Here is a 12,674-nt window from a genome sequence, read left to right as displayed (position 1 = left end):
TTTGGAAAACTTCTGTCTACCATCATGAGTATGACAGTTTCCAGATACTTAAAATTTTTTTCTGATAAGATTAAAGGTAATATGGATGAATATGATTTTTTTTAAAGATTTTATTTATTTATTTGACAGACAGAGATCACAAGTAGGCAGAGAGGCAGGCAGAGAGAGAGAGAGGAGGAAGCAGGCTCCCCGCTGAGCAGAGAGACTGATGTGGGGCTCGATCCCAGGACCCTGGGATCATGACCAGAGCCGAAGGCAGAGGCTTTAACCTACTGAGCCACCCAGGTGCCCCTGAATGTGATTTTTGATACTATATGATGAAATATGCCGCCATAAGGAAGAACTACATAACTCGGTGAAACAATATAACCTAAAAGACCAATGTATGCCATTACAAAATCATTCATAGAGCAAATGTCTCATTTGAAGTTCAAACTGGACCAATGGATTTTAACGTAAAAGTATTGGAAAGTTCATTGATATGGTTTCAGATCCTACATTGGACCTGACCTTTAAGAAATCACCACTTGGAAATTTGATTTAGTATTAAAGAATATTCACAACTATTTTAAATGGTTGCAAGATACTTTTCCCTTTGTCAACTACATATCAATATTAGTTTGTCTTCATATACTTCAATCAAAATATATCAAACAGATTGAATGTAAATGTAGATATGAGAGAGTAGAGCTGTCTGCTATTAAATCACACATTAAAGAGATTTGCAAAAATGTAAAACAATGTCATTCTTCTCACTAGATAATTTTTACTTTAGGAAATATAGTTATTTTTCATAAAAATGAGTTTTTATGTTAATATGTAGATTTAATTTTACAACCTTTTTTTAAAGATTTTTTAAAATTTATTTGAGAGAGAGTGTGAGAGTGAGAGAGAGAGAGAGAGAAAGACTTGAGGGGGGGTGGAGGGAGAGGAAGAGACAGACTCCCTTCAGAGCAGGAAGCCCTATGTGGGGCCATATCCCAAGACCTTGGGATCATGACCTGAGCCAAAGGTAGACACCCGACTGAGCCACCACAGCCCCCCTTAATTTTATAACTTTTAAATGAATTAAATATTTTTAATATCTCAGGTTTAATTTCTGACACAATTAAGTATTAGTACATGTAAGTCACATGAACAAAAAAATTCTAGAATCTTTAATACATTTTAAGATTCTTAAGATCAAAGTTTGAGGACTGCAGTTCACCATTTTATCAGCACATATTTACTGTTTCAAGTACTTAACTGTGCCAAATATTGCTGCCTACCTATAGTATTTGTGGATTCCCTACTCTATGCTATGCCAAATACTACACATTTTCTCTCTAATCTTCTCAACACAATCTGAAACTAAGTAGTATCATCCATATTCTCTTCTACAAATAAGGAAACAAATCCTTTCACTTTCATTGAAGACTGCAGTCTTTTTTTTTTAAGTATTTTGTCTCATAATCAGTCTCATAAAAAAGTCTTTTGTATTGAAAAACCATATACATGGTTTTTTAAAAAACTACAGTACAAACTATACAGTACAAGCTTAAAAATCAGCCTGTCTCATACTTTTTATTTGTTACTTCATAGTCAACCTCTGTTAAGTTTATTAAATATCCTTCCAGCAATTTTCTGCATATATATAATTCTCCACACAAACTGGAACATATAAATACTCTCTTCAGTTTTACTCTGTCACTCTTCATAGTTCCAGAGATGTTCCCCTTATTAGGACAACCAGTAATTCAGATAATATGGAGATGCTATGCTAAAAGTCTCTGAATCGGTGACCCCATTTCTCCCACAACAATGCAGAATCAGTCAAACTTAAATTTATGTCCTGTAAAGTGTTTTTCCTTGACAGTCAGCTTTGCTTATCTCTTTATTGAGATAAGAAGATGCTACTAAAAATGGGACTAAATTCACCACTCAAAATGTTGTGAAATCAGCATTCCAAGTTATAGAAGAAATTTCTTTCTATTTGCCCCAATACATTTTGCTTCCAGATCCCTACTGATCCTCCGTTACCCTGTCATTTCTTATTCTACTATGAGTCATCCTCCAATCTACAAGTGTGTACTAAGGTCTGTATATATGGATGGATGTTAAAGGCTATTTTCAATTCTGGGTTTGTACTCTAATACTAAAATAAAAATCATTTGTATTCAATGAAATATGAGCTACTTTGATACAGAAAGTTACACCATAAGCCAAAGTCTAACACACATCATTAAAGCTTCAGTATGTTTTTACTAATTCCACACAGGAGGATTACAGATGTCCTGCTAGCTACCATTTCCTGGTAAGCAATCTGAATGGCTTCCAGGAAATTGCTAATGACCTCCATTTTACTTAAAATCTAGGCTGCAATTAGTAATAGTTTTGCTCCTCCATGCTGGTTATAATGTTTATTTTCATCACAGCAATCAGGAAGAAAAAAGTGAAATGTCTTGTTTTTGAATTATATCAAAATGTATTCTCTTTTATTTCGGTATGTCACCAAATAGACTAATACATATTTAATGTAATCATAATTGTGTAAGAATACTTTGGATATTCTTTACTTCTAACCAATTTTGTTTCCTTTCCCACTCTAGGCTGTAGCTATTGCTAAAATTAGCATTTTAAAATGGAATTCATAGAAATACTTTGTAATTGTTGACTATTTTTACATGTAACATTTTATAAAACTGAAATTTTTAAAACTAGATATGATTTTGAAGTAAAGTTCTATGTTTTTACTTATAGTAACTGCTAAAAAAAGTTTCAGATTTTTATTCAATGAATTTAAGACATGATTATGTGGTCAATGTAATAGTAACAAAGAACAACTTCATCCAGTGTTGCATTTATAACCAGAATTTGTTACTAAACTTCAGCATTTTCTTTTATGTAAACATTGATTTCACTAATTAGATCCAACTGATCTTCTCCCCAACATATCGATTTCTTTTAATCCCAACAGTTAACAGTGATTCTACTATATCACAATGCTTTAGACTTTAATCATATAGTAATAACTTTAACCAATAGCTTTTGTTTGAATTTTAATTAAGAAGACCTTGCGTCTCCAAACCCAAGTGGCAAGAGGTTTTAATTGCTTATATGCGTATCACACAGACTTCAAAAGAAGAAAAAGATATTTATGACAGAGTACAAAGGAAAACTTTGAAATATTTACATTGATGCAAAGTAGTATAATTTTAAAAACTATGGATATTCCTGTTATAATGCATATGTATCTGTAAAATAGCTGTGCTATGCATTTATTGTTAGTAAAAGGAGTTCATAGGTTCACAAATAATAACTCACTATTGATTACAACACAACCAAAAGTCTATGTGAAATGGGCTAAACATGCTATTCTGGGGGAATATCAAGTTTTCACCTTTGTAATTGACTATGTGATTGAAAACGGTAACTTTTCTCTTCTGGATATTGGAGTCCCTACATGGAAAATAAGAGGTTTAGTTACATAATATATAAAGCTTCGTCAGTCCTAATCTTTCAGATCCTATGTTTCTAGATGTTACTCTGATATTCTATAATTACAAAGATTTATTCAGAAAATAGTGACACTCTACCACATTATTTCATACAAACAGGAAAGTGAAGAAAATTACATGTGCTCCCAGTCCCTTTCACAAGCTGGCCTCAGAGCAATACAGCATTTGTCTTGGAAATAACAATTTAAAAATTTCAAAATACATGAAATCTAAACATCAATACATTACTGTTTCAACTCTTTTACCTATGAGGCAGCAAGAATCACTAGGTATGTGAACTTTGCTGACTTTATTGAAGTTGAAAAGTGGCAGATGATTTGCCTCTAAACACTTCCAGATTTTTTTAAGTTCCCTCAAATGAAGAAATTGCTGTAAGTTTATAAATGGAAATTCAGGAAAAATTCATTTATAAATGAATATGTAAAGTATACAGTCATAGCTGTACTGTAATATGTAAAGTGTACAGTCATAGCTCTTGGCAAACCACTTTAGTCCTTCTATGATTGCCTATAACCAAAACCACAAGTAACTATGAATTACTATTCCAAAAAAACAGAGTTTTCTGTAGAAAGGACAATGTATGGAATGACTACAGAGTACTTAGAAATGGTTTAGGCCCTTACTAGAAAAGTGAGCAAACTAGGAAAGAGATTTGGCACTTAAGATAGTAATTTGGGATGCAGAACACTGATTCTATGCGAATGCTGTTAGATCCATTCTGACCCTTTGGTGATAACAGCACTACTTAAGTTACTTCAAGAATAACCTATACTATTTAATTTTCAAAGATCTATCGTGCACTGGAAAAAAAAAATGACTTTTGTGTTCCTGTTCTCTCTTCCAGAGATTTACATTTGCAATCAAAACTAAAAATGAAAACAGGCTCTCATTGGCACACAGCAGCAATAGTATAATAAATTCATACTTTTAACTCAGTATTTGTGCCAAGCACAACTATAATATGCTTGTACTATTTGATGCAACACTGTTTCTAATTTTACTTCTCTTGGTACCAACCTTAATGAAGTAACAGGGAGTAATGCTTAAAACCTTGAATAATAATGTTTGGCAGGAACATTTGGGCTCTAGAACAAACCTCTTAGACATATTAGTTGAATAACGATAATAAGCAATTGTTTCTCAATAGTGGCTTTGAAAAACATTGGGACTCATTTGTAGAACTTTCCATTTAAAAGCATTTTTCTAATCAACTTTCTTCCTATCAGAAAGAGACTGGCACTTTTCTAAGCTGCAGCAGAGTATACCTACAAGCACATCTACCTTTATTCCTAAATGTAAATATTGCAATAATTAATCATAAATGACCAAGGAAGGAAAACATTATTTTCCTTATTTGGTTCATATCACATAATTATTTTTTTGTCTCTCATATCATCTGTATGTTTGACAAACACAAGCACAAACAGTTTGTGCTAACTCAAACAACCAGCAATACTGTCTCTCTGGCACACTGCCCAGGGAGGCGACTTCACACCAGGGAGATGCCAGCCACAGCATAGAGGGGCATGTGTGCAAAACAAGGAAGCTGGCTAAGATCTCTTCCATAAAGCACAGAAGATCAGGCTTGTACATGGAGGCAGAGGCTGGTTCCCTAATGCTCTAGATTTCATTTGGTATGTCACCATTGCATTTAGAAATGTTTTATAACCATAACTATCCTGGCACCTTCACTTGGTGGTGCAACTCAAACACACATACAAATGGGTTATGGATCCTATCAGTAATTCTGTCTTACCTTCTGTCTTTCTACCATATGACTCTCCCCTCTCTCACTTTCACGTTCAGATCAAGATAAATACTTTTATAGAGAGCAACTGTATTACTTATACCCCCTCCTGCTTTATGATACTGCTTCACTTACATAAAAAAGAGTACCAGGGGAACTGTGTTAGTTGTTATATTGTGGGAGGGGGAGAAGAGCCCAGAGACTATCTTTCTCTTTTCTCCAATGCAGAGGTATAAAATTCTGGCGAGTCTGAGAATTATGCTGCATTACATTAAACAGAAACTTGAGAGGCAGGACTTAGAACCTGTCTCCACAACTCTTGAGTGACCTCACACAAGACACTTAATTTCACTCAGTCTCATTTTATTCATATGTAAAATCAATATAATAATATTTTCCTCAATAGATTGCTACAATGAGGATCAAATGAAATAATTAGCTGCTTTAGTACTTTGTTTCCTTTATAAACAATAAAGCAACTTACAAAAGTTCGTATTATATTACCTCTTGACAGAAAATAGATAGTATTTTAAAGATCAGTCTTATAATTAAGAAAATACAATAAACACTTGTATTACTTTTGAAGAAACCTTAGGAGGTCATGAAGATAATATTCCACCAGAGTGGAAATACCCTCTAATATCCTCTACATTTCCATTTAAAATTTTCCACAGCCAAATTTCCAGATGTTATTTTATTAATTCACCCATCATTCAACAAATATTTCTTAAACACCTGGTATATTTGAGGTACTCTCTTAATTCAGTCCAACTGTATCACATCAGATAGCCACTAATTGTTCTTAAATTCTTTTGTACATTGAGAATAATTTCCCTATTTCCTTAACCCCCTGAAACCCAAAACAAATCTTAATCTCTTCTATTCAACAAAGCTTCAACCAACCAACTTATACTAGGCCAAACTTCCCTAGATCTTTGATTGCTAGTCATATTAAATGTTCAAGACTGTTTACCATTTCAGCAACTTTTGATAAATCCAAATTTGAAAACAGATCTCTTAAAAATATGGCACCCCAATTAGAACATGATACTTCAGACATAACTAGACCAAGGCAAAAATCTAATCATTTTATGTTGTATTTCATTTAAGCTTTTAATAATAAAGTTGTCTAGCAATACCTGTAATGACATTAACCTGGTTCGAACATTGCTTTGAGATTACTGCTATTAAAATGTATGCCATTTATAGCTCTCTAGCCTCAATTAATGCTGCTACTGGAAAGGAGGCTACTTATGCAAATATGGTGGTGGATTAGGGATGGGATTTTCTTTTAAAAAATATTGGACAAGACCCGGATACAGATCTATTGAAAATCTATGATTAAGTGTTCCTCAAACTTTAGCAATATTCCAACTCTTATTGAAAGGTTTCAGAAATACTACTTTGATTCACTTATACAATAAGATTTTAATTTGAAAGCCATTTTTAAAAAATATTTTATTGGGGCGCCTGGGTGGCTCAGTGGGTTAAAGCCTCTGCCTTTGGCTCAGGTCATGATCCCAGGGTCCTGGGATCAAGCCCCACATCAGGCTCTCTGCTCAGCCTGCTCCCCCCAACCCCTGCCACCGCCAGTCTCTCTGCCTACTTGTGATCTCTGTCTGTCAAATAAATAAATAAAATCTTTTAAAAAAAGGAATACACTTATTAAAAATATTTTATTTATTTGAGAGAAAGAGAGTGCATGAGTTGGGGGAGAAGCAGAGGAAAAGGGACAAGAAAACTCCATGTTAAGAGCAGAGTCCAATGTGGGGCTTGATCTTACAACCCCTAGATCATGACCTGAATGGAAATCAAGAGTCAGACACTCAACCAACTGAGGCACCCAGATGCTCCAGCAGGTTTTTTAAAAAGTAGACTCTAAAGAGATTTTTTTTAAAGATTTTATTTATTTATTTGACAGAGAGAGATCACAAGTAGGCAGAGATGCAGGCAGAGGGATAGAGAGAGAGAGAGAAGAAGGCTCCCCACCGAGCAGAGAGCCCAATGTGGAAATTGATCCCAGGACCCTGAGATCATGACCCAAGCTGAAGGCAGTGGCTTAATCCACTGAGCCACCCAGGCAGCCCTCTAAAGAGATTTTTAACATATTGTTTCTAAATATGTGGTAATATTAAGCTCACTGGGTTTAAGATTCATTTTTTCTTTCTTATTTATTTTTACTTTTTAAAGATTTTATTTATCTGATAGAGAGAGAGATCACAAGCAAGGGGAGCAGCAGAGGGAGAGGGAGAAGCAGGCTCCCTGCTGAGCAGAGAGCCCAACTCAGGGCTCTATCCCAGGACCCTGGGATCATGACCTGAGCCAAAGACAGATGCTTAACCGACTGACCAAACAAGTGCCCCTAAAATTCATTTTTTAATGCTGCTCTTAACGATTCTACTGCCAACACTTTAATTCTTCCTCAGGCACCTAACATAGAATTTTTCAATGATAGTAATAGAAACTATGTTTCCTCCCTTCCCCAGCTTCATTTCACTCTTGAATCTAAAAGATGTAAATATGTAAATATAAGATCAGATAGAAAATAATATAAATATTTACTATTTGGAAAATAATGACTATGGGAATTCAAAAAGCTCAAATTTATGGGATGCATAAAACTATTTCTACAAATATACTCATGGCTAACAGTACCTTTATTATTAAAGAAACAATGTTTAAAGTGAAGTATTCAATTTAGGAACTTAGAGGATATCAGAAACAAACAAAAGAAAAAGTATAAGGAAAATAAGAAAAGGTGAGATAATATAGGTAAAAGCAAAATGAAGTAATTGGCATTCTATAAAGCAATATAATTGAGAAATTAATCTCAAAACTGGATACTTACTGGGGTGTTGGGAGGAGAGATAAATAGAAAAACTGCTGGCAAGTAAAATTGAGGGACAGAAGGGACAGAACACAAATAAACAAAATTTAAAACAGAATATGTAACAGTAAATAAAAAACTTAAAATAAGAGATCTTGTACTTTAAAATCAATATTAATACATTTGAAAATCTCAGTGAAACATACAGTTTTCTAGGAAATGTTTTTCCTAGAAAAACTGACTTAAAGGGAAATAGAAAATGTAAAAGGAAAAAAAATTATTACCAAAGAAAACTCTAGGCCTAGATGTTTTATGAGGATATTCTTTCAGGATTTCAAGGAATAAGTAATTCTCGTGCTATCTTTTCAATACTTTATATAACCTAGGAAAGGAAGGAAAGCTTTCCATTTCAACCATGAACTCTGGTAATAAAAATTAACAAAGATAGGACAAATAAAGAAAAACACAAACTACTCTCATTTATGATTACAGATGCAAAAATAACAACTGCAATATGAGCAAATAAAATTAGTTGGTACATTAAAATAAGACTACACCATGACTAATCAGGGTTTATTTCTTCAGTAAATTTGGAAAACAAAAACCAATAAGATATGTCATAAAATAAAATGCAATTTCTCATGGAAACTCCTAATAAACTATGACTAGAATGTTTTTTAATAATAAAGAATGTCTTAAATATCTTAATACTTAGTGGTGAAATGTTAAAAACAATTCCATAAATTAAAATCTGCACAAAATACCTGCCATCACATGTATTACTTAATATCATTCTTAATATTCTAGGTTTGTGTAATATGAAAAGAGATGTAAAATGTGCATATAACTGCCAAAAAAGAGAAAACATATCAGCTGAAATATGACTAGAGCTAATAAGTTCAATAAAGAGGAAAGTTATAAAATGAACCAGTGAAATTCATGAGCATCCCTAAATACGGTAACAAAAAGAAAATAGAATGAAAATATTTCATTCATAAGAGCAAAATATTAAATTATAAAATATTAAATATTTTATTTATTAATATTAAATATTAAATATTATAGCAAAAACATCAAAAGAAACATACAGAATCTATATTTAGAAAATAAGTCATTGTTTAGGGACAAAAAGAATAAATGATTTTGAATTAAAAGATTCAATACTATAAAGATGTCAGTTCATCCTATAGTTTCACATACGTATAATATAACCTTTCAAAAATTGTTTTGGGAAATATTAAATATTATATTTAATATTAAATATTAAATATTATAGCAAAAACATCAAAAGAAACATACAGAATCTATATTTAGAAAATAAGTCATTGTTTAGGGACAAAAAGAATAAATGATTTTGAATTAAAAGATTCAATACTATAAAGATGTCAGTTCATCCTATAGTTTCACATACGTATAATATAACCTTTCAAAAATTGTTTTGGGATTTTAATTGACACTTAATTAAATTAAAATAATCCTAAAATAAACCTTAGAGAAGTATACGAACACCTTAAAGAAAATTATGAGTGTAATCTTATAATATTTACTTTTCAAAGACACTATAAAGCTACAGTGATTAATATAGCACAATACTAATAAAAGTTTAGATAGATCTATAGGCTAGAAGCTAAAACTGAGAAATGGTTTCAAATACGCAATCAATATGATAAAAGATGTTTTTTCATGTCAGGAGAGGTAGGATGGTTGCGTAATAAATAACACAGAGATACTTGGTTAATGGCTTAAGAAAAAAATTAAGTTGTATTTCTGTTGAAATTACACATCAATTGTATTCAAGAGGTATTAAAGAGTTAAATGAATAAAAATATAGTCAAAGAATTGAAACAAAATATAGCAGAGTGGAGGAAGCCTTTCTAAACAAACCCCCAACATAAAAGAACATTAAAAAGGAGGGAACGATTTGACAACAAAAACCATAAAGTAAAAGAAAATGATAAAATGTAATGCATATGATGGGTAAAGGTTAATACCATTAAAATATACAGTGAGAGCCTTACAAAAGCATAAGACCTAGACAAATCCTTTAAAGGAAAAATGGACAAACAACATAAAAAAGCAATTTACAAAGGAAGAGACATTTAATACAAATAAATTATGTCAAATGCTTCATTCTCTATAAGAACCAAAGAAATTCAAATTAAATCAGCAGTAGTGTATCCTTTTCCCCTACCAAAACCGGCAAGAAGTTTTTAAAGTAATAGTACTTGTTGTTGAGGGCAAGAGAACACTCGCAGATACTAAGAGTGGCACACCGTGCCCTTTCTGTTGGGCAGTTTGGCAGTATGAATCCAGACTTTTAAAAAAAGAACCCATGCTTTGACCCAGGAATCTCACTTTTTAGGAATATATCCTAAGAAAATAACCACTAATTAATATCAAAAATTATTAAAAATTTATCCATATTCAACTTTTTCTTTATAATGACAAATAATAAAAAACAAATGTTGAATAAGAGACTCAGTTAAATTATGAGAACCTCACTTTATGCAATATTTCTGTAAATAAAAATTGCATTTTAGATGACTTAAATAACTTAATGACAGAAATTCACAATATATCATTAAGTGGGAAGAAGAGCTCATAAAAGGATAGTAAAAGGATGATTCTAACTTTAAGGAAAAAAGATTTAACAAGTACATGTATTAATTAAAATGGAAAGGGCATACAACATGACATAGGTAGAATTAATTAACTAATTAATTTTATTTTGTATTTCTATATTTTTACACTAAATATGTAAAAAGGGAATTTGCTACAAATTCATTTACAACAAATTTTGTAATGAGGGAAAAATAAGAAGTATTAAAAAATGCACAGTGTTTAAGATATAAAATACTGATAAGCCACAATAATATGTATGGGGGATAGTATTTAAATCAGTTTAAAATTTCAGAATCATTAAAACTAATTTAGGTGGATAATAACTAACTAGCCTGATCTCACCTGGACTAAAAATGCATGTTGAGTTTTAGCAGTGGTTGAATCAAGCTATCTGAACACAATTTAAACTAAATTTTATTTCAGTTCTCATTATATTATTGTTATGTTTTCTGTATAACACTTATGGTGACAAAATGCTAGGTTGTAAAAAGAAACAATTATGTAAAGTAAAAAATTTAGTAAGAATCTTACCTCCTATGCTTATAAAACTGAGAGCAGTGCACAAGTGAAAAATTCACATATCACATAAAGAATCCAGAAAAAAAGTTAAAGAATTTGAAAAGCCTAATTTTGTATGTGTTTTTGCTTTCAAGATTTACACATTTTTTTCCCAAGATTTAGACATTTTGACCATCTCAGGCTAGTACAGTTTTCACATTATAAATTCATATTCAGAATGAAAAAGAAAGAAAGATGGAAAGGGGTCAAGAGGGAGGAGATAACCCAAAGCATAAAAATTTGATGCTGAATCATAACATAATAAAATGTTAGCTTCCACATGACTAAGAAAAAGCAAGACCCCCATCATTCATGCTGGCAAAAGCTTGCCTTTGCATAAACCATTTCTGTTCTCACTGTCGTAAAACCAATGACTTCGGAAAGGATAGAAAACCCAGAATGACATGCAAAGTAGCACACAACATGTTATTGCAGCTGGATGGAGAATATGTCTCTAATGACTTTCTTTCTACCCATCAGTTGTAAGTTAAGTTTTTTTTCCCCCAAAATAGCAAATGGCCTTTATGAGTGAGTATAGTAGAGAAGCAGTAAAATTTAAAATAATATCTAATTTCCACTTAATTTTAATACTGTATTAGTTAATAGAATGAGTTACTAATTATTTCCTGGGAAAGAGATGACTACCTTTTGTCTTCATTTGAATTGAACACAACATGCCTAAACACTAGACAATTTTCTGTAACAAACTAAAAATACCATTTTCACCAGATAGTTATTGCCAGATGTTTATCTTAAATGAGATATTATCCATGACCAATAGGAAGATTCACCTGAAGTTGTTTGACAACTTCACAAAACTAACGCAAATTCCCAAATTGTTAGTGCAAATCAGAGTGATGACTGTAAGAGATACCTTATAGAATTAATTAATGACCATGGATTCTACTCACGATACCAAAACTTATACAGTCCTTCTTCTCCACAAAAGCATCAACAAGAGAGATTTCAGGAAGATGAAGCACTTCCTGACTGATAGGGAAACTTAATTTTTAATGGTTCTTAACATGTTTCAAAATAATAGTATTAATCACATATCTTCAGAACTACAGATGCTCATCCTCAGCAGGGTCAGAGGTCATGAAAAGTTAAATCCTATGAAATCTGGGTGAGATTAATCAACCTATGATCCTATGGGTATCTTAATAAAAAAGGCAACCACAATTTAACCTCATGAGTGTTTTCTAAGTGCCAGAAACTGTTCTCAAAGCTTTACTGTACTAATCTTCTTAATGAGCCTATGAGGTAGAAACTCTTACTCTCGCATTTTGGATACAAGGAATTAGAAACAGAAAAGTTCAGTGACTTGCCCAAAGTCACTCAGCTGCTAAGTGACAGAGCCAGGACTTAAAAACGGTAGCCAAGCTTCAAAATCCACCCATAAGCCGTTACGTACAACACATTC

General features: G+C 32.3%; 1 protein-coding gene across 3 annotated transcripts in view; it reads right to left on the bottom strand.

Moving 5' to 3' along the window:
* Window positions 1–12,674, bottom strand: part of SOX6 (SRY-box transcription factor 6) — a 596,389-nt gene that overhangs the window by 237,585 nt on the left and 346,130 nt on the right. The window lies entirely within an intron of this gene.

The sequence above is a fragment of the Martes martes genome (genome assembly GCF_963455335.1).
Source record: "Martes martes genome assembly, chromosome: 10".
Lineage (NCBI taxonomy): Eukaryota > Metazoa > Chordata > Mammalia > Carnivora > Mustelidae > Martes > Martes martes.
The sequence above is the reverse complement of the archived record's forward strand: the minus strand, read 5'-3'. Positions and strand labels throughout refer to the sequence as shown.